The sequence below is a fragment of the Mauremys reevesii genome, linkage group 11 (genome assembly GCF_016161935.1).
Source record: "Mauremys reevesii isolate NIE-2019 linkage group 11, ASM1616193v1, whole genome shotgun sequence".
In the NCBI taxonomy this organism is placed as follows: Eukaryota; Metazoa; Chordata; order Testudines; family Geoemydidae; genus Mauremys; species Mauremys reevesii.
The window spans coordinates 58,781,787-58,808,876 of NC_052633.1; the positions used below are offsets into that span (position 1 = coordinate 58,781,787).

Here is a 27,090-nt window from a genome sequence, read left to right on the forward strand (position 1 = left end):
TTTCTGTAGAAAATGCAAACAATGTCCAAATATGCCTTTGATAACTTTCAGAATGACTCTTCTAGTCAGTTTGCAGCTGCCATTTTGGAAATAATGGCATAATGGGATTTTATTACTTCCTTGATTTAAGATTTGGCTAAAATGTACACCTTTCACACTTTTAAAGTGACATTATTTTATTATATTTGAATTTTATATCTTTTCAAAAGGCTTCAAGAGGCCTGATTTTTAGAGGCTCTGAGCACATGCAGGTTCCACTGAAGTGCCAGGTGGTCATGACCTCTAAAAATTTGGCCCTCTGGGTTCTCAGGCTGGGCACATAAAATAAAGACACCCACAATTAGTGAACTCTCAAAATTTTAAGCCCAAGCGATTTGCCCAAGGCCACACAACAAGTCAATAGCAGACCTGGGTCTAGAATTCATGAATGTCTAGCCCCATGCTCAATCCACTTCAACCACATTAACTTAGTTTTAACAAGGAAAGAGTGTCTTAGAATGCCGAACAATCAAACCCATTAGTCACTGCGAAGGTAACGATGTATAATGTGCTAAAGCTCACCTAAATTGACACTCCAGAATAGAACACCGGGACAAAGTCAAAATCTGAAGATTAAGCTGTGTTTCAATAGAAGCAATCTACAGATACTTTCCATACACAAGCTATGGCTGTGATTTTTTTTGAAGCTAAGGCTGTGATTTAATGAACTACTCAAGAGGAAATACCATCAGAATCAGCAGTATAGCTGGAAATACCAAGTCTTCATGCTTTTTTTCATTTTTGCAAGGTTCTTGCAAAATGCATTTGGCTCTGAGGGCTTGTATTACTGTATTGTTAGGGAGTAAGAAGAGATCTGTAATGAAATTTAATTTCTGATGTTTCTCTTTAGGGTGGGAGCTTTTTACTCAAGCCAAAAAGCATGACAAAGTGAGTGCCAGACTGACAGAATTAGGGGCCCAGATCTTGCATATTTCTACCAATTACAATTTAAATTGACAATCTATGAATCCAGCCACCTGCTGAAAACTGACATCAATAACAATTTTCCAGTCAGCACAGATGTGCCATTTCCCCTCTGTAACACATCTCTCTGTAGTTTTTTCCAAGCTTGTCCCTACACACAGAATGCCTACTTTCTTAAGCAGTACAAAAAGCCACTACCTTTCCCTCACTCGGATCCCTCCTGAAGTCTCACTTCTATTGTAATACCTACCAATACCTGTAACAGCATGGGGAGGGGGAACTGGGATTGTCCATACACTACTTTACCACTGTGACAGACCCAGGCCAGTGGGGTATAGGAGTCTGGTAGAGGACAAATATACTGGTCACTGGCTGAGTAGTTTTCTGTTCCCTGAGTGACCAGAGCAGGGGCTGCACTAGAGTAATCAGGAACCTGCTAGAACCAGTCCAGACAGACAAGCTGATTAGAACACCTGCAGCCAATCAAGGCAGGCTAATCAGGGTACCTGGGTTTAAAAAGGAGCTCACTGCATTCAGGAAGGGGGAGCCAGAGGAGAGGAAGAGTGTGTGAGGAGCTGGGAGCAAGTGGCACAAGGAGCTGAGGGTAAGAGGGTGTGTTGTTGGAGGACTAAGGAGTACAAGCGTTATCAGACACCAGGAGGAAGATCCTGTGGTGAGGATAAAGAAGGTGTTTGGAGGAGGCCATGGGGAAGTAGCCCAGGGAGATGTAGCTGTCATGCAGCTGTTACAGGAGGTACTATAGAGAGCTGCAATCCACAGGGCCCCGGGCTGGAACCTGGAGTGGGAGGTTTGGGGGGAACCTGGGCCTGCCCTCTAACTCCTGATCAGACACAGGAGGAGTTGTCCCAGACTGTGGAGAAGATCACTGAGGTGAGCAAATCTGCCAATAAGCGCAGGACCCACCAAGGTAGAGGAGGAACTTTGTCACACCACACACACACACAAAAAGTGTCATTGAAACTTTGTATAATCAGGTAATGGCCAAATACCACCCAAGAACTTTATCTGTACATTCAATACCCACCTCCTTTCCTCCGTCTTCTAGGTTTTTAGATGAGGGCTATGTATGAGCTGCAGGTGTAATTTCCAGCCTGAGGACAAGTACATATGCTAGCTTTGATCTAGCTAGTATGCTAAAAATAGAAGCAGCAGCAGGACAGGCTAACCACCTGAGTATGGATGGTTCCATACAGGATTGTACTTGGGGCAGCTATCTTATCCTGCTGCTCATGCGGTCATGGCTATTCTATCAAAGCTAGTGCATACACATCTACCCGAGCTGGAATTTCCCATTTGAAGTATGTGTGTACCCTTAGTGGAATTTGTCTTTTTTCTACTGCAAGCTCTTGCAGGTAGGGTCCCTACCTTCTTTTAAACTCATGCAGCATGTAGCACAGTGTGGACACTGTTGGAAACAATAGATATTCAACATTTTACCTTCCAGGGAAAGTTGGTCAGAAACTAGATTTCATTCTGTGACACTGGGCTTGCATCCTTCCTTCCATGAGTAAAATGACTTAACTCTTTCAGCAAGGTGGTTGCTATCTTTTTCACCCAAAGTGTAGCACTCTGCTTTATTTTTAATAGGGTAAGTGTGTTGTAAGAAATAAGGTTTCTGGGCTGCATTCCTCTCATGCAGGGCTAACACCACTCCCCCATATAAGCAGGGTAATAGATATGCACAGGGTTCACTCCCAATTCTTCTTACAGTTTACTTTCTTAAAATTAAGAATTTTAAATTTTCTGAAAGTGATCTTAGTTCAGTGTCCACTAAAGTTCTACATGTGAAATAAAGGTGTAACATAAAAATCAATGCACACACACTTATTAGTCCCTAACCCTCTACCAAGAGGTATTTTTAGTAAGTGTAAGCATATTTGGGGTTTTAGTCACTCACAATATACATACACCACTTAAACTGAAATCTATTTTCTTTCTTCCAACTGATTCCTTCCCCGTCCCCCTCTTCTTGCACTCTCATACAGACTGATAAGTGGCTACGGAAGGCATTTTGATTTTTTTTAGTCTGTTTTATTAAATACTTCTTTATTTTAAGGTCAACGATTTGTATCTGACAAATAGATATAAGAACAAGAGGCTTGTCAAATCCGGGGGCTTAATAGTTGTGACAGTATTCCCTGAAATAAAAATTAGGTTCACAGTAAACTGCATGAACCTACTTTAGCACTCATTGTTCAACCCATGAGTATTTCATTTATTAAACACCCCTTTCTTACTCAAGTGTGTACAGAACTGCAACTCTGCTCCCTGAAAGCTCAGATAATCTGACTCGGGTATCCTCCAATGTAGAACAGAAAAGTTGGCTAAGTAGAAATGCCTCTGAAAGATCAGAAACATTCAATCCAGATGAGTGATAAGTGGGAAAAATTAGGTGTTTGTCATCTCTTTAACATAACTCTTTGTTAATGATTTATAACAACTTGACAGGCTGCTTGCTAATTCAAAATATGCTACACAGATTTAAACAGTAAAAGGAACTGCAAATGTTTAAATCTCTCAAGCTTTCAGCCAAGACAAACTCTTCAGCTAGAGTAGATTTCCATTTGCTAAAATAATTTAGGAAAGGATGTTTTCCTCTTGAGCACATACATTTGTCCTGGGGAGGGTCTAGGAAGGGGAGGGGGAAGCTGAGCCAAACCAAACTTTCAAGTTTGTGGAGTGTCAATACATCGCATGGCAATTAATATGCAAGACCACAGAGTGAGATGTGTTACCTCATGATGCAACACCACATCTCAAATAACCAGTTCAAGCAGTGCAGCTGAAAAGGACATGAAGTATGTGTAATAACAACAGAGACCTGGACCATTTGCTCTGAATTCTTTCTGCAGACAGAAGTGTGATGAATGGTCACACAAAACCAAAGTACATTGCTATGACATTTGAGAGAGAAACAGATATGAAGGTAACATCACAAGTGCACTTGAACAAGAAAAAAAGAAGAGGAAAGTCTAATATTTAATTCTACTGGAAAAAGCAAGGACTCAAGACATTCAGGATCACTCCTGAACAGTAAATAAGAGTCAAATCTTCCCCTCCATGGGCAAAAAGAAAACTAGACCACCAGAAACTGAGTTTCAGCTGATCTTGTTGGCAATAGGTAGGGTCAGAGTCATGGCATAGCCTATTCCAAATGCTCACTCAGAGTTAGGGTTTCTGTATAATATAATGCTGACAGACTCAAGTCTTATATTTTTCAGAGGAAAGGAGGCCCAACAGGCATATATACATCTCCACACAGCCATTAGTTGAGAATCTACAGAGCTGAAAACCTGGGGAGGGGCTTCCTCTGGTTCCAAGGGCAAGGAGATGAAGCCATTATGCAGGGCCGGCTCCAGGCCCCAGCACGCCGAGCGCGTGCTTGAGGCGGCATGCCGCGGGGGGCGCTCTGCCCGTCGCCGGGAGGGCGGCAGGCGGCTCCGGTGGACCTCCCGCAGGCATGCCTGCGGAGGGTCCGCTGGTCCCACGGCTCCGGTGGACCTCCCGCAGGCACGCCTGCGGATGCTCCCCCGGCGCCGGGGGCCCAGCGGACCCTCCGCAGGCACGTCTGCGGGAGGTCCACCGGAGACACGGGACCAGCGACCGGCAGAGCGCCCCCCGCGGCGTGCCGCTGTGCTTGGGGCGGCGAAATTGCTAGAGCCGCCGCTGAAACCATTGTCACACATCTCCCCTCTTCCATATGTGTCTACTGGTTATAGCTGGTAATCAGGGTTGGACATGCCCACAGGTATAGGGGAACTCATCCAAAAGGCCCTGACCCCCCCAAAGCCTAACCCACAGATTTCAAATATAGCTCTGGAATATTTTACTGCTTCTCCACTGAGTAACTTTTAAAAAAGTCTTTTTAATCTAATTTTAAGAGACAACAATGAGATGCAGAACTACTTAACATTCCATCAGACATCCAGGAGACAGATGGCCTCTAAACATTCCACCCCTAAAACATCCACCACCACAATTGTTAGGGCCTAATTTTTCCATAGTTTAGCCCCAAATGATTTTAAGCACTGGCTCCACCCCAAACCACAGTCCATGAGAAGCCAGGGCGGTGGGGTTCTCCCAACTGCCTTTTTCCTGGAAGCCCTTGTCACCCCACTCTAAAGCTGCTTGTGCCTGTGCAGTCTCCAGCCCCCTCTACATGCTTTCAGATACTGGATGCCTGGGATTTAAATCCGTAATAGGATTTTTAGTCTCATTTGCTGAAGGAGGGGGTTGGAGGAAGAGAAGAGTGGAGAATCCTCAAAGTCTAGCAGAGATATGAATACAAGTTTCAGCATCTAGCACAATGGGGCCCCAGTCTGGCTGGCCTCTAAGTTCTACTAGAAGACAAATGTTAAATTATAAATCCACAAATGAATTAGGATCACCCGTAAGATTTCAGATCTTCATTCCCAAGAGACATCATCCTGGAGATTTCCTGGTTCTCTCACACCAGAGCATTACTAGCAGTAGTGTAGGAAATGTTAAGCTCTGCATAGCAGCACTAAGAACACTTTCAGAACATTAAAAAGAGATCAAAAATCCCTGTGCAAACACAGATACAAATTTTGGACAAAATTCTCCTCTCAGAGCCACATGGCAGATCTTGACTCTGCTCACCATTCAAATGCACAACTCCCAAAGTTTCTTTTGAAACAAAAGCTAGAAATAAAACAGAATAAAATTAAAAACAAGGAACAAGAAAAACCTAGAAGCTAAAATGTAAAAAAAAAAAAAAAGCACTGTATGTTGGCCCATGTTCTTATTACCTCCTAAGGTCTGGCAATATTGATTGCTACAACACACCCCATATGCAAGGGCAGTGCAGAATTCAATCCACCTGTAAAATCTTTCCACAGCCCTCCCTGACTCCCTCACTGCTAAATACCAGTATGAGTAGCTGGCTTTTATATCGGACCGGATACTGAGTTCAGAGCCTGCTCCCTTACATTATGCTATTCCTTAAACATGTTAGCCTTTATCAGTAGATCCAGATTTGTTTGGGTGGGAAAGTTGTTTTAGTTTAAGTGAACAATTAAGCTTTCCAAACCCTACATGGAATCTGCACTGCTTTCCTGGTGATACTGCAATGCAAGCAGAGCCAATAACTAGGTCAATGATAATGACTCACCAAGTAGAAAGAATGTGCTTGAGTCTGGGTAGACTGCTCCATGCTAAAACCTATCATCCGTAAAAGCACCTTTTTGATTACTTTTGTTTTGCCCTAGAGAATACCTTAATGTTTTATTGGTAATATAATTTCTGGATAGCAATGTTGTCTTGCCAATAAAAGCACAAGAAAAGAAAGGAAATAAGGTGAAAGATTAGAAAAACAGCATTGTTGTTATTAAGCCTTTAAATTATAGGCTTAATTTCAACTAAATATTTGGTGTCTTTTGTACTGTTTATAGTAACCTGATTTTTTTTCCTAAAAAGAAAATCTCATTACTGCAACACAGTGTCAAACACCTATATGGTTAACTACATCTGTGATGACTACGCTTCAGCTACAAGTAATCTGTTAAACAGCACATCCCCAGCTGGGGACCCTAATTAGGGTGCAAACTGCCATCCAATCCCCTTGACAGATTGATGAAGGAGACCTCTCACAAGGTGATCCAGAAGGCAGCATAGATACCATTAATCATTTATCTGTTGATGAGAATACAAAAAATTCTACCATTTAGAGTCTTATACTCGAAAGTACCTTGAGAAAACTAATGCCTAGAACACTAGTCAAATATAATTAGAAGGCAGACTTTAGTCCTTAAGCTTTAAGCTAAACTTAAAATCTAAAAAGACATGCTCAGACTTTAAAGAAACTTGACATTTATGCTTCTGTTACTTTTTTTAAAAGTTGGAAAAAAAACAGACCGGTCATGGAGTTTTGTTACAAGGGTAATAAAAGTAGTTAGGCACCTAAACCCAGATTTAGCCACATAAATGTCAGGTTTAGGTGCATAAATCCCAATTTTAGGCTCCACTGAGATCCACAAAACTCCCACCAAACCCTGAAGATGCCTCAACTCACTTGCCACCTAAGTTTGGAAGGTAAAAGGTCCCTTAGGGCCTCAGGGCATGCACACTGCTGCCTCACTCCAGCTGTCTGGAAGCCTATGTACCCCAGAGTGATCCATGGATCAGGGGAAGGCCGGCAGACAAATACCTATTTCACATGCAGGCCAAACTAGTAGGTGTGCTCACAGAGCACCTACATGATCAGGTCCCATTCAAACTCTGATGGAGGAGGAGGTGGTGGTGGTACTGCTGCTACTGCCACCCCAGGTAACTTTTAGCCCAATGATTAGCACACTTGCCCAGGATGTGGGAGAGCCAGGTTCAATTCTCACTGGTGTTGGGTGGGGAGGGAATTTGAACAGGGGTCTCCCACCTGTCAGGAAATTGCTCTAACCCATGAACTATGAGATATTGTGCTATAAGGTCCTTTCACTCTCTCCTGATGAAGCTGTTCCACTGTAGATTAAATAATGAAAGAGCAATTGGAAAAGGAGGACTAGACAGTGGGCCTCCCACCTCCCTTGTAAATGCCCTATCCACTTTGCTACAGAGTCATCCCCCCTCTGGCCCAATGACTAAGGTCAATGTTATCCACAGTGGACAGCCATTGGGCCAAAGAGAATGAGAATGACTCTTCTGAGAAGCAGGAGACCCCTATTCAAATCCTTTCTCCCCCTGCAGCAGAAAGGAGAATCAAACCTCCTACATCCCAGGTTAATGCTCTAACCAGAGCTAAGAGTTATAAAGTGGGCCCACTTTTACCTTCTTCTCATCTGGTGGCAGCCATTTTGTGTGGCGTGAGGCAGGCACCTCACTCCCACAAGAAACTACTTTGGTGCCTATGCCACTTGACTCATTCCTGTTCATAGATTGCTAAACCAAGATAAGCATGTCCCTTCAGCCCAATTTGTGACACAAGCCTATATACCTTGCCTGCCTCTGTATCAGTCCTCACCCACTGTAACTGAATGGGCAGCTGAGCCCATTGAAAATTTAATTTAAAATGTAAATGCTCATGTTTTCTACAATATGTAACTGTAGATTTATTTAAAATACAAAAATCCATATAAAAATCTATACCAAGAACATTAAGTATTGAATAGCTGTATTACACAAAGTCCTGTCTGCCCTAAACATAGAGGCCTTGAGCTAGCCGAACAAGCATGTGCTTAACTTTAAAAATCACACAAAATAGTTCCATTCGCTTCAATATGACTGCTCCCATAAATTGTGTGCATGCTTAAGTGCTTTGCTGGATTAGAGCTTGAATGAAGCAGTGGCCTGTGGAAGGGCAGTATATGATCGTATAATTAAAGACACTATTGTAGTGCATAGGCACAGAGGGGCAGAAATAAGATTGCATGAGCTGCCTTAATTTTGGCATTTCCTGACTTTGAAGTGCTTTTCTTTGCATATATGTTTTCATCTTCCTCATTTAGTGTGTAACCCCACGCCTCAGACACTCATACCATTCAAACCTCGCAACAAGGTACTCCAGACCTCAGCCGTATTTGCCACACAAGCCTGTCTCACTTACATCTACCCATCACGTGGATTGAGCAGGGATCTTGTGGCAGGGGAGAACAGTATGCCATGTAATTAAGATATATGTGCACAGGCCAGAGCCAAAATTAACTGGGCAACCTCAACTCAGGTGTTTTCTGACCTGAGTGCTTTCCTTTGCACACTTAGCATTCTTTTCATGTAATTTTGTTATGGAATTTCCTAAGATTCTTTTGTTGTTTTTATTTATTTATTTTACAAAAATGGAAAAACTAAAGAAATTCTATCATATGCAATTATTTGCCAGGCAGAAATAGAAGACATTGTCCTGTCCACATAGTATGTAATGGGGCAGGAACCTATTCTATACACAGCATTACACATCATACAGAATGAGACAGGGCTCTTCCACAAACCTGTCTTGTTCCATTCACTCCCTCCCAAAATCATATTCCACAATCAACTACGCAGTACAAATAAAAATTGTCCATGTAAGCAGAATCCCCATAGTACGTTCAGAGATATTTCCATCAGCTTACCTAAGCATTACCAGTGGAACAATCGTAAATCATTAATTTAACAAAAAGCTGCACATATTGGAGTTCATTTTTCTGAACAGTTATAACTCAGCCACATCAAAATTATTTTCACCAGACCAATGACAGGAAAATCTGAAACCCGAGAGCCAAATTTCACATTTCTGCCATGTGCTATCAAGGAACTAAAGCAATTTAAAGAGAGTTTCAGTAAATACACATGATTGCAGAAGTGCGTATTTTCTCCACTCACTTCACTACCACAGTAGGCCAACTCATTTTTTGCTTAAAAGAAAAAAAAGAAAAAAAATGTCTCCTGGCATGAGAAAAGGTAAAAATTTGGCAAAGTTATAAACATTCACAAATTGCCTTTAGAATGAAAACTCTTGGGCAACCTTAACTATGGGAGTTAGTACAACTCAGCTTATACATCTGTCGTCTATAAGCAAAAGGGCTTTAAAGCAAAGTACCTTTACTTTATAGGGTCCTACTATCTGCATGGGAGGCACGTGAACCACCAGCTGAAAGGAGGCTGAATCCCCTGTGAGCTGGTCCCCACCACCGCCTATTGCCTCCAGCCCCAGAGCGCTGGGAGGGAGGGCGGCGTGGCCCCAGTGCCAGAGCGCCAGGAGGGCGGCGTGGCCCCAGCGCCAGCCCTAAACCAAGCCCTAGCCAGGGCCACGATCCACAGGAGAAATGGCAGAAGGGGGTCTGGCGGTGGAGCATGGGGGGGGCCATGCCTGGCTGTTTGGGGAGGCACAGCCTCCTCCACCCTATGATACCAGCCACCCATGACTATCTGCTAAACATTCCAGGCCAGTTCTGCAACCATTGCTCATTCACTTACTCATGCAAACAGTCCCACTGACTACCTTGTGTGAGCACAGATCGCAGAGTCAGGTTTACAGTAATTATATGGAACGATAGTTTTATATATGTAGTTCTGAAAAAATTCAAATTTCATACAGCATTAGCCCCATTAAATCCACTTAAATGAAACATTCCACTGGGGACAGCATATGTATCATTAGCTCAATAAGCATGTGTATTTTTTCATCTCTCAGGATAATCTAAAGTAACGGGAACTCAACAGCAAAGTAGAAACTAGTATCAGAGGGGTAACTGTGTTAGTTTGGATCTGTAAAAAGCAACAAAGATTCCTGTGGCACCTTAAAGACTAACAGATGTATTGGAGCATAAGCTTTCGTGGGTGAATACCCACTTCATCAGACTAGTACTCCTTGCAAAGTAACATCAGCAGTCCTTCCAGTCCTAAATCTCCCCAACTCCATCCTCCGTGTTCTTAAGGGCCAGGCACTCAAACCATTCCCCTCTGGTCTGTAACCCCCACATGTGTGAAATCAGCCCTCCAGTTATGAGCTCACTTTGGCGCCCACACTCCATGCAGTTTGCACACCAGAGACCTGCTTGGGATAAAAATAAACCAAAAATTTATTTAATAGAAAAACCACAGATTCAAAAATGAAATAGTAAGGGAAGGCAAACATATACAAGTTACACAGAAAGCAAACAAAGACACAACCTCAGGCTTTACACTTCCATATTAGATAAAATCCCTTGTCTAATACAAGTTACCTTTTGCCTTTGAACAGTTTTCCTGCGTTCACGGACATCTTCCTGACTAGAAGCTGCCCCTCGGCTTCTGGATGAAAACCTGAGTTGCAAGCCTCCTTTTCAAAAAGACTTTTTCCTTTCCCTCTGCCCTTTCCTGGCATGTAACTCATGGTTATTCAGAGTGGGGGAAATTCCCTCTTGACTTGAAAGCCAGGATGTCTCAATCTTCCCATTAATTCTAATGGCCCATCATTGCCTTTTACTGGGCCAGACTATGGATGGTTACTTGGAGCTGGTTTTCTGTAAACACCTGGCTAGGCAGGGGCCCATTCTTGCTATGAAGTTCTAGTTGAAGTTGTATTATAGATTATGAACACAATTTTCTATATGCATAAATACATAAATTCATAACCACAGTTGGTACACATAGATAATAATGACCATCAAGTTCAGAATATTACAAGCTTTCACAAAAGATCTTACTAATATACTTTTATAGTACAACAGCACAGCATGCAATCAGCTTATTCATCTGCTCATTTTGGGAGGTTAAACCTTCTGTTCTCCCCTTGGGTGTCTGGACTGATTGTCACAGACGGGTTCTAATATAGGGTAATATGATTAAAATTGAATGCTTCCTGGGGGAAAATAATGTGCTCTTCAACTACTATTTAAAATGCAGAGGGAGGGCCCAGGGCAGTGGCTGGTGTGAGAACATGCAAGATCCAAACCCTAGAAAATATCACAGCAAAAGCATGATCATCCACCATTCGATAAAGGAGGTGTTCTTGGGCATAGCCATAGTACTTAAGGTACCTGATTCACAAAACAAAGCAAGTGATTAACATGCTCACCTTGTTCAGGGTAGAAAGTAATGGACAATTTAGCAAGTGAAGCATTTCAGATATGGCTGTTAGGTCAATTGTTCTGTTATTGTTTACTGGTCATTAATATTACTTTCTCTGTTACACTTAATTGAGTCCTTTCGCGTTTTGATCCTTTTTTCCTTTAGAGGGAAGAAGAATTAAAGTCGTTATTGAAAGTTTCTGACCTGAAGCTATTGGTCCCAGCAGGATTATTCTGATTTTACTTTGCAAGTGTAGCAGAGAACAGCAGGTATGCAAATCCCCATGAAGACAGATCCGTATTAATTCTAACTGTGAATATGTAGTCATCTCTGTCATTGGAAAATTAGTTGTATCTTCATTTTCAAATCTTGATTTGCAAAACACTCCCTCAAATTCATCTCTGCAGGGCTTCACTCAACATCCACACCTTTTGAAACACAGTCAACCTTACTGAACAATTCCATCTAGCTGCACCAGCCTCTAAAACTATTCTGGCAAATACCTTCCAAAGCACTTTTAGCAGCTTTATAAATAGGGTCTTACATCCCTTACTGCACTCCCTCATCCTCCTTTACAGAGAAAGATTATTACTATCATTATTAGTGATAGTATTTGGCTAAGAAGTTCACCTTGGTTATGCCCAAAAGAATTTTAGATGCACAGCCACAGCTTACCAAACCTCTTGAGCTCTCCTGTATTTCTACCACCTGCCTTCCCTCTACCAGTTCCCCTGCCTTCCTACATCACAGAATTGACACTGTCTAGTCACTAACCTATTACAAGTTTATTTGTTCTAATTTAAATTTTTTAAAAAGTCTGTCTTGGCGTTTGAGGCAGTTTTAATTAAACAAAATGCACATCATCATCTTCAGATAAACTCCCAAATACAAGTATCTTCCTTTTGAATATAAAAATGAAAGTAATTAATATTCCAACTTCTAGAGGTGCCAGATATCCCAACAAACAAACTCATCAGCTTAACCACATTGATCAGATCCCCCACCTCCCTCTCAAACAACAATCAAACCCCATCACCTCAGCCCATCAATCTTCTTTCACCCTCAACATCTGAGACAAAAAGGATGACCTTTGCAGCATGCCTGGAAGCTTAACAAATTCAGGCTGTTTTGGATTCAGGGGGAAAGAAAGTTCCAGAATTGAGAATCTTTCAAGAACATCACCCTGGTGGAAAGCTACTCCGATCTCTGCTGGAGTAGTGTCGCTTGGGGAAGGGGCCATCAGGTTGACCATGGATGTATTTAAGGGATCCTCTTTAGTTTGTTTTTAGTCCTTGTTTTGTTTTTCCACATTTCTTGCCAAAATTAGACCTGATGTAAGCAGATGCATCAGAGAGATTTGGCCTGATGTATTTAGCACATCAATGGTATAGTGCATAAAACTGGCTGTGTTTTGTTTGTTTCTTATACTTTCTGTTGGGCCATTTCTCTCTCCGTCTTGTTTGTTTGCTCTTTAAAGTTTCTCTTCATCTCCTTTCTAGCTTTGACTCAAGTCATGATCTGAGTGGCATAAACTGCTCTTCTCTATCCCCCCTCCCCAATCTTTTTCTCTGTTGCAGATCACTAAAACCGGAGCTGCATCATGTCTTTTTTTCATTTCTTTTCTTCCATCTTTGTCATTCCATGGTTTCAATCCAGTGATCTTTCTGAACACATTTACAGTCCCAGTTTTTTGCTATCAGCTTCCTTGTTTGCCTCCTCTCTTTCCTCTGTTTTCATTCACCAGAACTCATTCTTGTCATATCTCATCTTAGTTCTGAGTTACCACCACCTTTCCATTTCTCACTCATGCACTCTTTTTATTCACATACCAAATTTTCATCGTCTTTCTACACCTCCCTTAGCATAAGTAATTTTCTGCTATTTTAAAAACATAAGCTGTTTTCTTTTCTATGAACCAAACATTTATCTTGCTGCTACCTGTAGATATTTTAAAGCCTCTCTACATTTGTTTATTCTTCAGCCGGATTAGACCATGGAGCAACCATTGTCCGATTACACTTTTTTGCTTGATCATTTCAGTACACTTAGGGCTCAATTTGGATCTGAAAGTCCGAATTACTTAGCACCAAAAAGTCAAATAATTTAAGTATTCAAAGAGCCTGCAGTAATTTGTGCACTAAACCTTTTCTCCAAGCAGATACAATTAAATATACCTGTGCTTAGGATAGTGAAATTGAGACACAGTTTGACCAAAAACTGAGAAGTTTTAATGCAAGTTTTATCTGATTCTGTTTGAAAATAACATATCAGGAGTGTAAGTGCATTATACTTAGAAAAGTAACACAGACAAGGTTAAGGAAGCAGGAAAAAACATCATCGAACAATGTCTTAAAATGACAAGCTACTCTTTCACATATACACACAAAATAATACATGAATAGTGTTTGCAAACTCCTCCCTCAGATCCATAGGGCCACATGACTGCAGGTTGTATAGCATGTCTGAATTTGCCCAATAAAGTAAGTTGGGCTGATAATAAAAAGTTTAAGCCAAATTCAGATATTTATCATTCTGGGAAGTTGTACTTATTCCTCTACCCAGTTCCCAAAAGGTTTAACCCTAGAAGGTCTGCTTCTTGAATGCCTCTGAGTAGGCTTGTCTGTGTTAGTCCAGAAAATATAGAGTATATGGCACATAGACGCCTGGATAAATTTATTCTCCAAGAAAATATAAATCAGGTATGTTGAATTTCAGAAGTGATTAGAAATTGGGTTTTGGTTTCATAAGAACATAAGAATGGTCTCATACTGGGTCAGACCAATGGTCTTCCGGCAGTGGCCAATGCCAGGTGCTTCAAAAGGAATGAAAAGGCAATCATCATGTGATCCATCCCTGTCATCGTGTCCCAGCATCTGTCGGTCAGAAGCTTACAGACACCCAGAGCATGGGGTTACATCCCTGACCATCTTCTCTAAGAGACATTGATGGACCTTTCTCCATGAATATATCTAATTCTTTTTTTAATCCAGTTATAGTTTTTGCCTTCACAACATTCCCTGGCAATGAGGTCCACTGTGCGCTGTGTGAAGTACTTCCCTTTGTTTTATTTTAAACCTGCTGCCCATTAATTTCATTGGGTGATCGCTGGTTTCAGCCCATTAGAGAGAGAGAGAGAGAGAGAGCGCGCTTTAATCCCATAAATTAATGACTATTCACCATATCTGATAGACCGACAATCAGCCCATGTTATGGGCAACAGTCATGTTATAAATAATCATTTGAATACAAATTGAATAGGTAAATAGGTTAGAAATATTCTTTTTTCTGTATCTGTTTCAGCATATTTTATGACATAGCACACAACTGAGTGGCAATTACCAACACAAAAAATGTGTGAGCAAAGAATCTAGGCCTGGGGTTTTGAGGTGTGCCACAGCCTAGGTAGTATGTCAGTCAACCTGCCACAGTTCCCCCCAACGCCAAAAAAACATAGGCTATTTATTTTTCACTGAAAGTAAGTCACGCACTACAAAATGCTGCCACATAAACTGCAAATTGTTGCAGTACATATCCTTTTAGTAGTGGTAGATGCACTGGAATTTGTTGCAACAGTGGTTTGAGCATTGGCCTGCTAAACCCAGGGTTGTGAGTTCAATCCTTACGGAGACCACTTAGGGATCTGGGGCAAAAATTGGTCCTGCTAGTGAAGGCAGTGGCTGGACTAGATGACCTTTCAAGGTCCCTTCCAGTTCTAGGAGATTGGTATATCTCCAATTAATTATATAATTATAAGATATGATAGGTAGGGATAAGTTATGTTTACGGTTTATACCTGTACCGAATTGCTGGACCTGTTTGGAACCTGTAGTTGTCACAATATCTTAGAGATCATGTGTTATGCCCAGGCATAGCTGCTAGAACCAGGGCTGTGACAGTGCTGCTGCACCACCTGGCTTGAAATGGTTTCCATCATATACAGGGTTAACAGCTTGGTTCAATGGCTCTCAGCAACCCCACTATACAAATTGTTCCTGCACTCCTGTGCCCAGGAATTATTTCTCTCACATAATGCAAATCTCAGTTTCTATTCTGGTCTCTATTTCTGGTAAAAAGAAAATGGCTAGGAAACCAGTTCTGAGTACCACAGCCAAAACAAAGAACACTAAAGTTATCAGATGCCTAAGCAGAGATCCTAAGTACTCCTAGATATAGATTAACCACTGGCCATGTTTTCTGGGACTATATCATGGCTTCTTCTGCCCAACATGATCTGACAAAACAGAAGCATACAGAAGACGGTGTGCTTCCCTAATATGGTACAGTACTACAGCTGTTTGAGTTTTTGCCTGTTGAAGAAATATAGATCAGAAATTGCCAAAATTACAGTTAATTTCTACAAATCTGTGATTTGATGTTTCTTTATTCTGAAAGGCTGAACTGATCAGAAAATGAGCCAGCCCACGGATAAAATCTGTGTACTCACTGTTACTATTATGCTGCTGCAACTGATGATGAAAATTGATATTTTACTTGCCTATTAACAAAAAAAAGTTATTCATTCCAAGCCGGAGTGGAAGTAAAATATTGCTACACTGCTTTAGAATCCAGACCATCTCATCCATTTTAGTATTTTCCAATAGTCACAGTCTTCAGACTATTTCTTTTTTGGGAATCCTTGTCACATTTTCTATTTAGGTCTCCTTCTATCCATCCCCCCATTACTACAGTTACATAATTTAAAATGTTCATTATTTGGAAACTGTTTATCTCTGCATTATCATTTCTCCTTAACTTACCTTCCCCTGCTCTTCTTTTCATACTGTACTTCCTAGTCAAGCTATATGTGCTTGAGTTTTAATAGCTTTCATGTTCTTTGTACTATAATTATGTTTCTATATGTGCTTACAGCCTCATACTGTCCTATCTCTTTTTCCTCATTTTCAGTACCTTGGTCAAGGGCATCTTACATACATATCTGTACACACACAGGAACAGAGGAATTGCCACAGTGGATCAGGCCAGTGGCCCATCTTGTACAGTATCCTGTCTTTGATATTGACGAATACCAAATGCTTCACCAGATGGGGCAAGAAACCCTACAATAGGGAGTTATGAACAAACCTGCTTGCATAGAAGTTTCTTCCTACCCTCCCCCAATTAGTTTATGCCATGAACATGAGGGTTCCCAGACTCTTGGATTTTTAGTTTAAAAAAACAAAGAGAGAGACCTACACCCCTCTTTTCTCTCACTATGTCTTTCACACTAGGGGCTTGTTTAGGCCTGGTCTACACCTAAAACTTAGGTTGACCTAGCTACATCGCTCATGACCTGTGCAATATAATTAGGTCAACATATCTCCCACTGTAGGCACAGCTAGGTCAACAGAAGAATTCTTCCATTAACCTAGCTACCTCCTCTCAAGGGGGTAGATTTACTACAGTAATGGAAAAACCCTTTCTGTCACTGTAGTAATGTCTATACTACACTAGTAGCATAGATACACCCTTAAACTAGAAAGATTTGCTGCTTTAATTATACTAGGATCGTTAAAGCAGCCACCCGTGCCACCCCCCGTCCCATCCCCAAGTGTGAAAGCGATTATACTAGGATAGAAGTGCTTACACGGATATAGCTTATTTTGGTTCAGGAAGCAAAATAAGCTATACCAGTATAACTGTATCCACACTGGGGGCAGGGCTACACTACAAACTTGCATTGGCGCATCTGCGATACTGTGGTGCTTCTGGTGAAGATGCTCAAAGCTGATGGGACAGAGGTTCCCATCGGTGTAATAACTCCACTTCCGTGAGAGGTGGTAGCTATGTCAGTGGGAGACGTTCTCCTGCCGAAATAGTGCTGTCTACATGGAGGTGGGAGGGGGTTAAAGTTGGTATAACTACATCGCTCAGGGCGACCTAGTTATACCAAAATAAGTGTGTGGTATAGACCTGGCCTAGGACTTATACTGGTATAACGATAGCAGTAAAAAGTCACATCCCCTAACCATAGTAAAACTTTTCTAGTATGGACTAGGCCTAAGTAATTACTAAAATCATGAAAACTCAAACTTTGAGACAAGTGTGCCAATTTCAAGCAATACAGTATTATAAAAGTCTTGTTTCTTGAGCACTTGTCAACAATATATGTGTATACAAAGAAGTTAAGAAAGCTTGAAGAAGAAACATCCCATCACCAAATTGAGAGTCCCTGAGCATCAGAGAGACAACTTAAAAAGCAGCCACTACAACATGTAGAAAGCTTTCCTGAATGTCATTTACTGATCCAGAAGTAATGAAGTAGGAGGTAACATGACCCCAGACCACAAATCACCTCTTTCCCCTAGTGCATACATATGGAGCTCAGCAGCTACCATCTGTCTACAACCTATTGAAACATGATCGCTGAAAGAAGATCATGTTAAACCAAAATATATAGGTTTAACCCTTAAATATGAGCTTTATTGAATTTTAGTTTCTTCAGAGGATTACAAAAAAATTTTAAATCACATAAAATCAGACCAAATTACAGAATATTAATATAGATAGATAGATAAGATAGATATTCCTCGCAGAAACATAGTAAAAAAAACAGATCTCTGGTCAGCTTTTGAGGAAAGGCTTTTTAGATAGTCTTTAGTGAGAAGAGCCACTTACTTGTAAACAATAATCAGATAATCCATACACTTTCCCCACCCCATTGAAGTAAATGTCAAAACTAGCATTGACTTAGAGAAGGATCAGGCTCCTCGTATCAATATTCACACAAGTTATAATATTAAACGCTAGGCTAACTGAAAGCCCACATTAGCACTTTTAAAAGATAATATATGGGTATAGAATTCTTCTGCTTTTGAATTTTAAGAACTTGAAATGATCACATAATTACTAAGTGCCTGATCCTGCAAAGACTCATGCATGTTTAATTAATGCTCTTTGATGGGTCCCATTGAAATGAATGAGACTGCCCACAGTTGATAGGATTAAACATACACACAGACATTTTTGCAGGATCAGGGCCTAATTCTTTTAAGAGCCCCAAACAAAGAGATACTGTTGTATTTAGACTAGTATTGCAAGATTAGGAAGTATAAAATTCCATTCTTTAGGCATGTACCCCACTGGAAAATATTGTCTTTGGTATTTGTTATATAATGTTAATGCTGTACACCATCTACATGTAACCAATGGAGGCCTGATGATGATTAGGGCTTTTGGGTGATAATGAAATGCAAATAATTACTAATAATGTAGCTAAGAGTGTAATTCTTTACCATTAATTAGTACCGTAAGTTAGCATTAATTGTACATTTTATCTCATTTTGAGAAGTTTCTTTCAAGCATCAAAATACCTCTTTATTGCTTATATGCTTGTTAAAGAGTATACATGTCTGAAAGCTCTAATTTTTAAAAGTTCATTGTACTATATCTATTTATCTCAGAAGCATTATGATTTCTGAAGATCCTCGTAAATGTTATTATAAGGTTACCTTTCCCATCTTTGACAAGGTATTACTTACACCACATTTTAGTGCTTTCAAATGTTAAAAAGTTCACCCATTATGTTCAAACTTCTGAAAACATTTTATTCCCTGAGCACTTAACTTGTGGAAGCACCACTCACCTGTAAAAGCACAGCCTGTGCAAACTGTAAAAAAATATTACCAGGCCCCTTTCTCAAATACTTTGATTGAAATTCATGTATATCAGATGCACTGTACTAGCTCTCATGGTTTATAAATTCCCCTCCGCCCCCACTCCTACCCCTCACGACACCCCTTTATCGCTCATAGCAAATATAAAAATATGAATAGTTGTCTTCCATCTTCTGCACAGCTTCTTTCACTAACTTCAAAGACAATTTACTCCCCAGAAATATAAAATTAAAAATCTCTCATTTAAGATAAACAGAAAAACGTTCTGTATTAGAAAAATTAAATATTGAAAATGCTATTTTCATATCAATAAAGGTTTAAATCATGTGAGACAACTGAAGACAATGGGCAACAAGTATTCCTTATGGCCATACATCCTTTTAAAACACCCTCCACAAATGGTTAGCTCACCATACCAGTTTGGGGGGATTGGGGAAAGAAAACCAGTCATCACAGGTTTATTGCTGGTCATCATTCTTTATTGTCTCCAACACAGATAAAGAACCGGTTTCTACATGGTTTGACCTTTGCTGAGTAGTAAGACATGGAGTAAATTGAACTATGAAGATGGCTAAGTCAAAACCGAGAACCCAGTGGTTAAGGAAATAAGGAGCATATAAAAGTCCATTGTTTCAATCACTAATTGAAGTGTTAATGTAGAAAAAAGACAAAACAGATGTGCTGCATTATTAACATTCAGAGTACAACTTGAGAAGTTATGTTTTTATAAGCAATCTAGCACTGGACATGGGAGATGAGGTGCATGTAAACCAAAAATGACAACTGAGTACAAGCTATGCTACTTTTAAAAGCCTTTAAACAAGTGCTGAGTTTACAATGTATCTCCCCAGCCCCATTTTTTCCACATGCAGGTAAAAATGTTATTATGTTTTGCCCTGATTAATTTCATATTTAATAGCACTTTTGATCTTTTTAAGACAGTTTTAAAACAGCTTTTATAGCCATATACTAGGGGACACAAAGGGATATCCCTGAAGATTAGCTGCCTTCTAGTTACCCAACAAACCTGTACCATCCTTGACACTCTGCCTGAAAGATAAATTTATCATTTTGACATTCAACTACAAAGAAAACCACAAAAAATGGGGTCATTTTTTATCATATCCTGTTCTATGATTATGTAATACAACATATTCAGGATATTTAAACACTGCAGAGACTACCTGTATAATTCTGAAAAATACTACTGGAGCTCCTCCAGAGACAGTTTATCGCCTGCAGCAGGATAGATGCTATGAACTGCATGATAGTATCCCTCACTTTTCCAATCAAAAGATGCTTTTAGCTTTGGTGATGCAAGAATGGTGTTTACAGTTGAACAGTGACCAGTATAGCAATAAAGAACTATTTCCAACCATTTTTACAGAGCGTGTATTTCAAAAGAAATGAAAAGCAACTGATACTATCCCAAAGCTCTTTGAAGGAAGAAGAAAAAAAAAAGTACTGAAGACAGCGCAGAAACTAGACAGTAAAAAAAAAATCAGATGTTTTGATTTCACCTATGTAGTTGAATCCCAATTTTACACAGGATCGCAGGGTATTTAAAATCAGGACATTGACTGCAGATAGTTGTGCTCGGAGACGTAGCTATTTCTTAAACAAAGCATATACATTTTAATTGCAGATTTAATCTGCCTCGTTTAAACACTTTTGCAACGTTTGTTTAATGCCACAGAAGCGGCACTTTCACAGCAAGCGTCTCAACTCCGATTCCAAGTAGTTTATATTAGTAAAACAAGAACGCCAATTAGACTACAGGATCGTACTCTAAAACGAGCTTTGCTTAACCAGGAAGTGCATCGACCGTGTTACAGTCTAGCAGATTACAGAACCCCACGAATTTCTCCCTTGTCTTAATGCATGCAGAGCCTTTGGGGCAATCGCAATGCAGATTAACCACCACATCGAGAGGGAAATTAACTCTCTCGTCTTTTAACAGGTTGAAGCGCTCCTCACCCTAGCGGTTCCATTCCGTCTCAAGTTTACAGTGCGGAACAGGGTTTGTTGGGCTCCAAAGATTTCCATGACCATCTGAGAACATGGTTAGGCTGAAATAAGATCAGAGTTTGTTGAGGTTTTTTCATAAAATAACCAAGTTTGGGGGGGGGGAGAGAAGAAAAGTCAGTTGTGAGGGATCAACCCTTCTGGGAGCTGTTGCTGCTGCCGCCTAGGTCCCTAAATCCCGGACTCAAGGCGCATCCCAAGCAATGGGCAGTTGAAAACTGCATGCAGCCAAGGTTTAAGGTGACCGTTTACACCGGCCTCCCAAATCAGCATCCCCTTAGGATCTGCCAAGTCAGCACGGGGCGGCTGTTTCCTAGCGGAGTGCGGGCTGCGAGCACAGAAGCCGAGGCGGCGGCGGCGGCTGCTGCTCCCTGCTAAGGGACGGGCACTTACCAGCCTTGCCTCAGTCTGCCACGGGGGCTGGCGGCAGCAGCGGCGCGCTTCCCCGAGCGGAGGAAAGATGGTGGTTTAGCAGCGGACCACCCATCCCAGCGTATATGCATGCAACAGCCGAGAGGGGGTAAGCTCTGGAGGTGGAACAAGCGCTTTCTAACGCCACCTGCTGTACAGCTCTGCAGCGTTATTGGCTGCTAGGTGACTCCCCGAGGCAAGCGGGCGAGCCAGCTCCAGCCCCCGCCGACCCTCCCTTTCCTGATCATTAGAGCAGCTCCCCACGGCAGCCTGGGCTTCTCCTGGCGGGAGGCGCCCTTCGCCCCCGTCCTCCGACCTCAGGTGCCTGGTGGAAGCGCTGCACGTGCCGCGGCTTTATGCAACTGCAGGGGTGAGAAAGTCACTAATGTCCCCCACACCATCCCCTGCACAGAGCTGGGGGCCAGAGAGCCCAGACCCCTTCCCTGCCCAGGGGAGGGGGTGTAAAGGGCTCAGACCTAACCCCCCCCCCGCCCCAGCAGAGGTGGGGGAGAATGATGGAAGACAGAAGGTTCAGACCTCACAGAGGGCAAAGTTGGAGGCTAGAGGGTCTCATTTACACTGGCTGGTTTTCCACTCCCTCTGCTCCTCTACAGTAGCAGCAAGTCTGCCTGGCACCCACCCCTGAAGCACAGGGTGCCCAGTGCAGGATGCACACAGAGGAAGAGCAAGTTGTACCTTTTATCTAGCGGCAGCAACACTTAAGAAATAACTTTGAATTTAGAACAAGTAAAGGCTTCTCTTAGAAGTGGCATAAAAAACAAGGAAACAGAAGTGGGACTAGCATATAGAAAAGATTTTGGCCAAAGCCAGTCATTTGCACTAAACCACGGAAATGCTGTCAGTAATTGGTAACTAAAAAAATAAAATTAAAATAAAGCAGCTTTCCACACTCTTTTAGCATAGCTGCAAAATAGCCATGTTGGTCAAAAGCAAGAGTGAACAATTGTCCCAAAGAATATCTTGTCCCACTGGGATGAGATGGAGATGCAGTAACATGAACCTTTTCCTGGTCTACCAGTATTGGCTTCACGCTATGCGGCCCAAGATGTTGAGTCTTTCTCAGTGACTTCCCTCACCTCAGGTAGCTAGGTGCTGTCCTGCATCTTTGCCACCTGTGTTAGCCATCATTTCACAGCTCTCACTGGACCTGTCCAACTCGCATAATTCCCAAGGTGATATTTCGGACAAGCTCTGAAATATGCTGATGGCATAGCTCAAAGAAGCAATCCCCTACTTCATGGTACACCCCTCCACCATAATGAGGTGCAGGTCAGACTTGGGGAGGGGGGAGTCAGCATCATCTCAGCACGACAACCAAGTTCAGGATCTATTCAAGTTGTAACCTCTCCATACTGTTGTATGGCTGCGAAACCTGGACACTATGCCGCTCAGACTGGGCAAAGCTGGAGCCTTTCCACACACAATGCCAACGTTGTATATTGGGCATAAAGTGGAATGGCTTCATTAGTAATGCAGAAGTTTGTGGTCGCTCAGGTCTACAGGCTACCGGGGACGTTGTCCGCAGGTGGCATCTTATGCTTTTCAGACATGTCACAAAAATGCCACAAGACGTTCCAGCGAACATTGAGGGGTGGAGGCGGCCCAAAGGCAGACCCCCTATTACATGGGTTCATCAAGTCTGTTCCAGTGTTGGACTCTCAGGCTATCAAGCCCTTGCGGCCACACAGGAATGGACCAAATGGTGAATGATCGCTACGGCCAACCATTCGGCTAAGCGTTGAAGAAGAAGAAAATAGCCATCCCAGTACTCATTGTTTAATCTCAAAATTAAAACTAAAGTGTGCAAATCAGTTGATTGAATTACAAAGGGCCAAGTGATCTGAAATTACATAGGATGTGGGAGCCTGCACTGCCAGTCACCATTTGTAATTGTGGGGAGGCGTAGACAACACAATGGCAGTTCTACCTAGCAAGCAGGCACTATTATTACCCATGCTAGAGTAACAGTGAAAAAGCTAAGGAAAATGACAGTGTACTCTGACAGAACAGAATCTGGCCCTTATTTAAGTAGGTATTTTATAGTGATGCTTGGGGGAGTGAGGACACCATTTTGATAGAATGGGAAAGGACTTAGTGGCAAATGACTTCCTTTTTGCCAAGGAATAGAGGCACTGTCTTTGCACCCCTTGCTATACCTGACGCAGTATCCCTGAAGAGGTCTGATTATATCTTCACTCCAACAGGGAGCAGCTCCTCTTGCACTCTGCATTAGAAGCAGCTGCACCAAGAGAAGAAACCTCCTAAGCCTTCTTCCTATGAGACATCTTCTCCTCAACTCACTTTATCTCTTCAGCCAAGTACAAGAAGAGAAAGTAGGTGATAATCCCTTTGGAACACAGCACTTAACACTTATCTGGTAGGTGATAAATGCTGCATTCTAAAGGGATTAGCATGGAAACTTCACTATAAACAGAGGAAAAATCCACTAAAATGCATTGAATCAACTGAGGACTTTTACTTCTCTATGGGTATGTCTATATTAGCTCTTTTTCTCTAAAAGTTCCCAATACTGCTAGCACAGTTTCATAGATTCATAATTTTTATAGCCAGAAGGGACTATTATGTTAATCTCGTCTGACCTTCAACACAGTCCATAGATCCACAGACAATTTCTGCATCAAGCCCATAACTTCTTATTGAACTACAGTGACCTGAAGAAGAGCTCTGTAAACTCAAAAGCTCTCTCATCAACAGACGTTGGTCGGATAAAATATATTACCTCATCCATCTTCTTTCTCTGAGCTACAACATATCTTTCAGAAAGACACTCTGTCTTGATTTGCAGATTTTGAATTATGGAGAATCCATCATACCAGTAGGTAATTTGTTGCAATAGTAATTACTCTCACTGTTAACAATTTGTGCCTTGTTCCTAGTCTGAATTGTCTACCTTCAGCTGGATCCTGTTATGCCTTTTTCTGCTAGACACAAGAAGAGGCATCTACTATCAAGTATCAGAGGGGTAGCCAGCCCGTGTTAGTCTGGAAGTGAGTATTCACCCACGAAAGCTTATGCTGCAATACATCTGTTAGTCTTTAAGGTGCCACAGGACTCATTGTTGCCATCTACTATCAGAATCTCTTTCCTAGATAGGTACTTATAGACCATGATAAAGTAAACTCTTACCTTTTGCTTAAATAAATTAACTAGATTATTGAACTTTGTAAATTTCTTACTATATTTTTAATAATAATCCCAATAAATAACTAAATATTGAGTGAACTTTTTATATTTAGCACAATAAAATCACAATATTATATGTTCTTCAGCATTATTATTGTATTCATCATGCAATACTTAAGGCACTTCCATGATGACTCATATGGGTGAGATTTTCAAAACTCAAACTTTGTCAAACTTAAATGGCTCAAGAGCACAAATTATATTGACTTCAAAGTCACGTAAATGCTTTTGAAAACCTTACCCTGTATTTTCAGGAGTTCAATTATTAGTACAAGAGAACTCCAGACTGGCTGAAGTTCTCAAATAAAGGGGGAATTTTGATTTTTGAGCAAAGTCTGTCACTTTTTAAGAAAAGAAAAGAAATATTCTTCTCATTCTTCACTGATACTTTTTTAATGTTTCCAAAAAAAGCTACCTATACTCAATAACCCTTTTTCTTATATCAGGATATTTTAATGCTCAGATACAATTAACCAAGTACCAAATGACTGTACACATAATGAAATTATCCCAACTATTTCTCATGGCTCTTTTTTCTGCATTGTTGCTGATGGTTCATCCTTATACTCCATATACTGTGAACCTAATTACGACCAGTGTGGATCAAGAATAATTCCACTGACTTCAGTGGCATGAACTGGCATTAATGAATGACAATCAGGCCCTTTAAGTCTAATATATGACCTTTGTGATATGACTGTACATCAGGGACAACCTCGTTAGGCACCAAAAATTAGTCCACTCGACATTTTTCCCAATTTCCCATTCAACAATCTACACCATTTTAAAGGACAAAGTTGCGTCAGCCAAGAATTTCTTCTTTAGTTTTTTTTTTCTTTTAAATCATCCCTCTGGATCACAAAATCCCTTTGATAACATTATTATTTATAGTGCTGATGTTCCTAGAGGCCCCAACAGAGATCAGTGCCCTATTGTGACTAGGCACTGTACAAACACATAACAAGAGAGTCCTGACCCTGAGGAGCCTACTATTTAAATAGACAAGACAGACAAAGTGTAGGAGGGGAAATAGAGGCACAGTGAAGTGATTTGCTGAAGGCCACCCCAATCCATAGCAGAGCCAGGACTCCTGACTTCTAAGCGTGTGTCCTAGCCACTTGGGAACACATATTTCCTTCTCTTTTTTCAGACATCTTCCTGGGAAGTTCCCTGGACAGAAAAAAGCCTGCTAATGTACATAGGCAGTTAATTTCACCTAGTAGCAATTCTGGAGATTTCCCAATCCAGCTGCTCGAGCGGTTGCCAGCCCCCAGTGTAGCAGCACTGATGCTGTGTACAGTGAGGCAAAGGTACAGTTTGCACTAGTGCAGTTTACCCTGAGTTGAAGCAGGGAGTGCAAGTTGCTGCTTGTATCAGCTTTGCCTACCTACATTAGGAGTTTGCACCAGTGCAGCTATGCTGGTGCCTGGCCACCGATGGCTGAAATCCCCAGTGGAGACAGATCCTTGGATGTAAAGCAAGCCTACCAAAGAGCAGTGGGGCATGCAGAACAGGAGATGGTAATTCCAACTGAGTGCCAATTCCTTCCCCAGCATCCATTTTGGCTCAGCTCCTAACCCCTCAAGAGTTAAAATTTCCTCAAAGCCTTTTGGAGGAATAGATCTTCCAAAAGAAGCGCATGAAGTAAACAAGGAGGCATATCTGCACTGGTCAGTTTGAATCACAGAGCCTCAGTAGAGAGAGAGAGAGACAATGAGGAGATAAAAACAGACTGTACAGTGAGAGGATCTTAGAAATCTAATCAGCTTCCCACCTTTCAACCCAGTTCATTGTTTTCTCATCTAGGAATTGGATGATCGTCCTGTCATTCCTGCTCATCTTGTTGGATGGGTCTTGTAGATCTACTTGTCTCAAGTAAAGAACCTGGAAGAGAGTATTAGAAGTGCTAAAATAATTCTCTTTTATGGATTATTAGGTCAGATTAAAATGGGAATACCAAAGCCACTTGAATGACAGCTTGGATCAAGCTCAGAATGACCTGGTTTGTGTAGGCCAGGTGTTATGTAGATTGCAGCTTGCTATTGTGCAAAATTTTGGCAACTCACACTTCAACAGCCAGTTCCAAGGAAATTGGGCACAAAGCCACTTACTACAGACAGATCCATCTTCAGCAAGATAGGCAGAGAAACCTTCCTTTTCTGATTCCCTGTCCTTTGGGGGACTCAGTCAGCCTGCTATATCCTGGGCTGTTTTACAAGCTAATAAAAGGATGGGGTTTCAAGCAACATCAGAGAGAAAGGAAACTTGAATATAATACCTTGTATTTAAGAGTCACATCTCTAAGTATGCTTTTTCCTTTCCGTAAGTAGCAAAAAATTAAGTGCAAAATTAT

The 27,090-nt window shown here is 41.4% G+C and overlaps 1 protein-coding gene and 1 long non-coding RNA gene across 2 annotated transcripts in view; one reads left to right on the forward strand and one right to left on the reverse strand.

Moving 5' to 3' along the window:
- THSD7B (thrombospondin type 1 domain containing 7B) overlaps positions 1–27,090 on the reverse strand; it is a 733,398-nt gene that overhangs the window by 477,421 nt on the left and 228,887 nt on the right. The gene's annotated exons all lie outside the window — the stretch shown is intronic.
- LOC120374644 lies at positions 1,512–21,028 on the forward strand. The gene is made up of 3 exons (XR_005586193.1): positions 1,512–1,567; positions 11,629–11,732; positions 19,573–21,028. It is a non-coding gene; the product is annotated as an uncharacterized LOC120374644 (long non-coding RNA).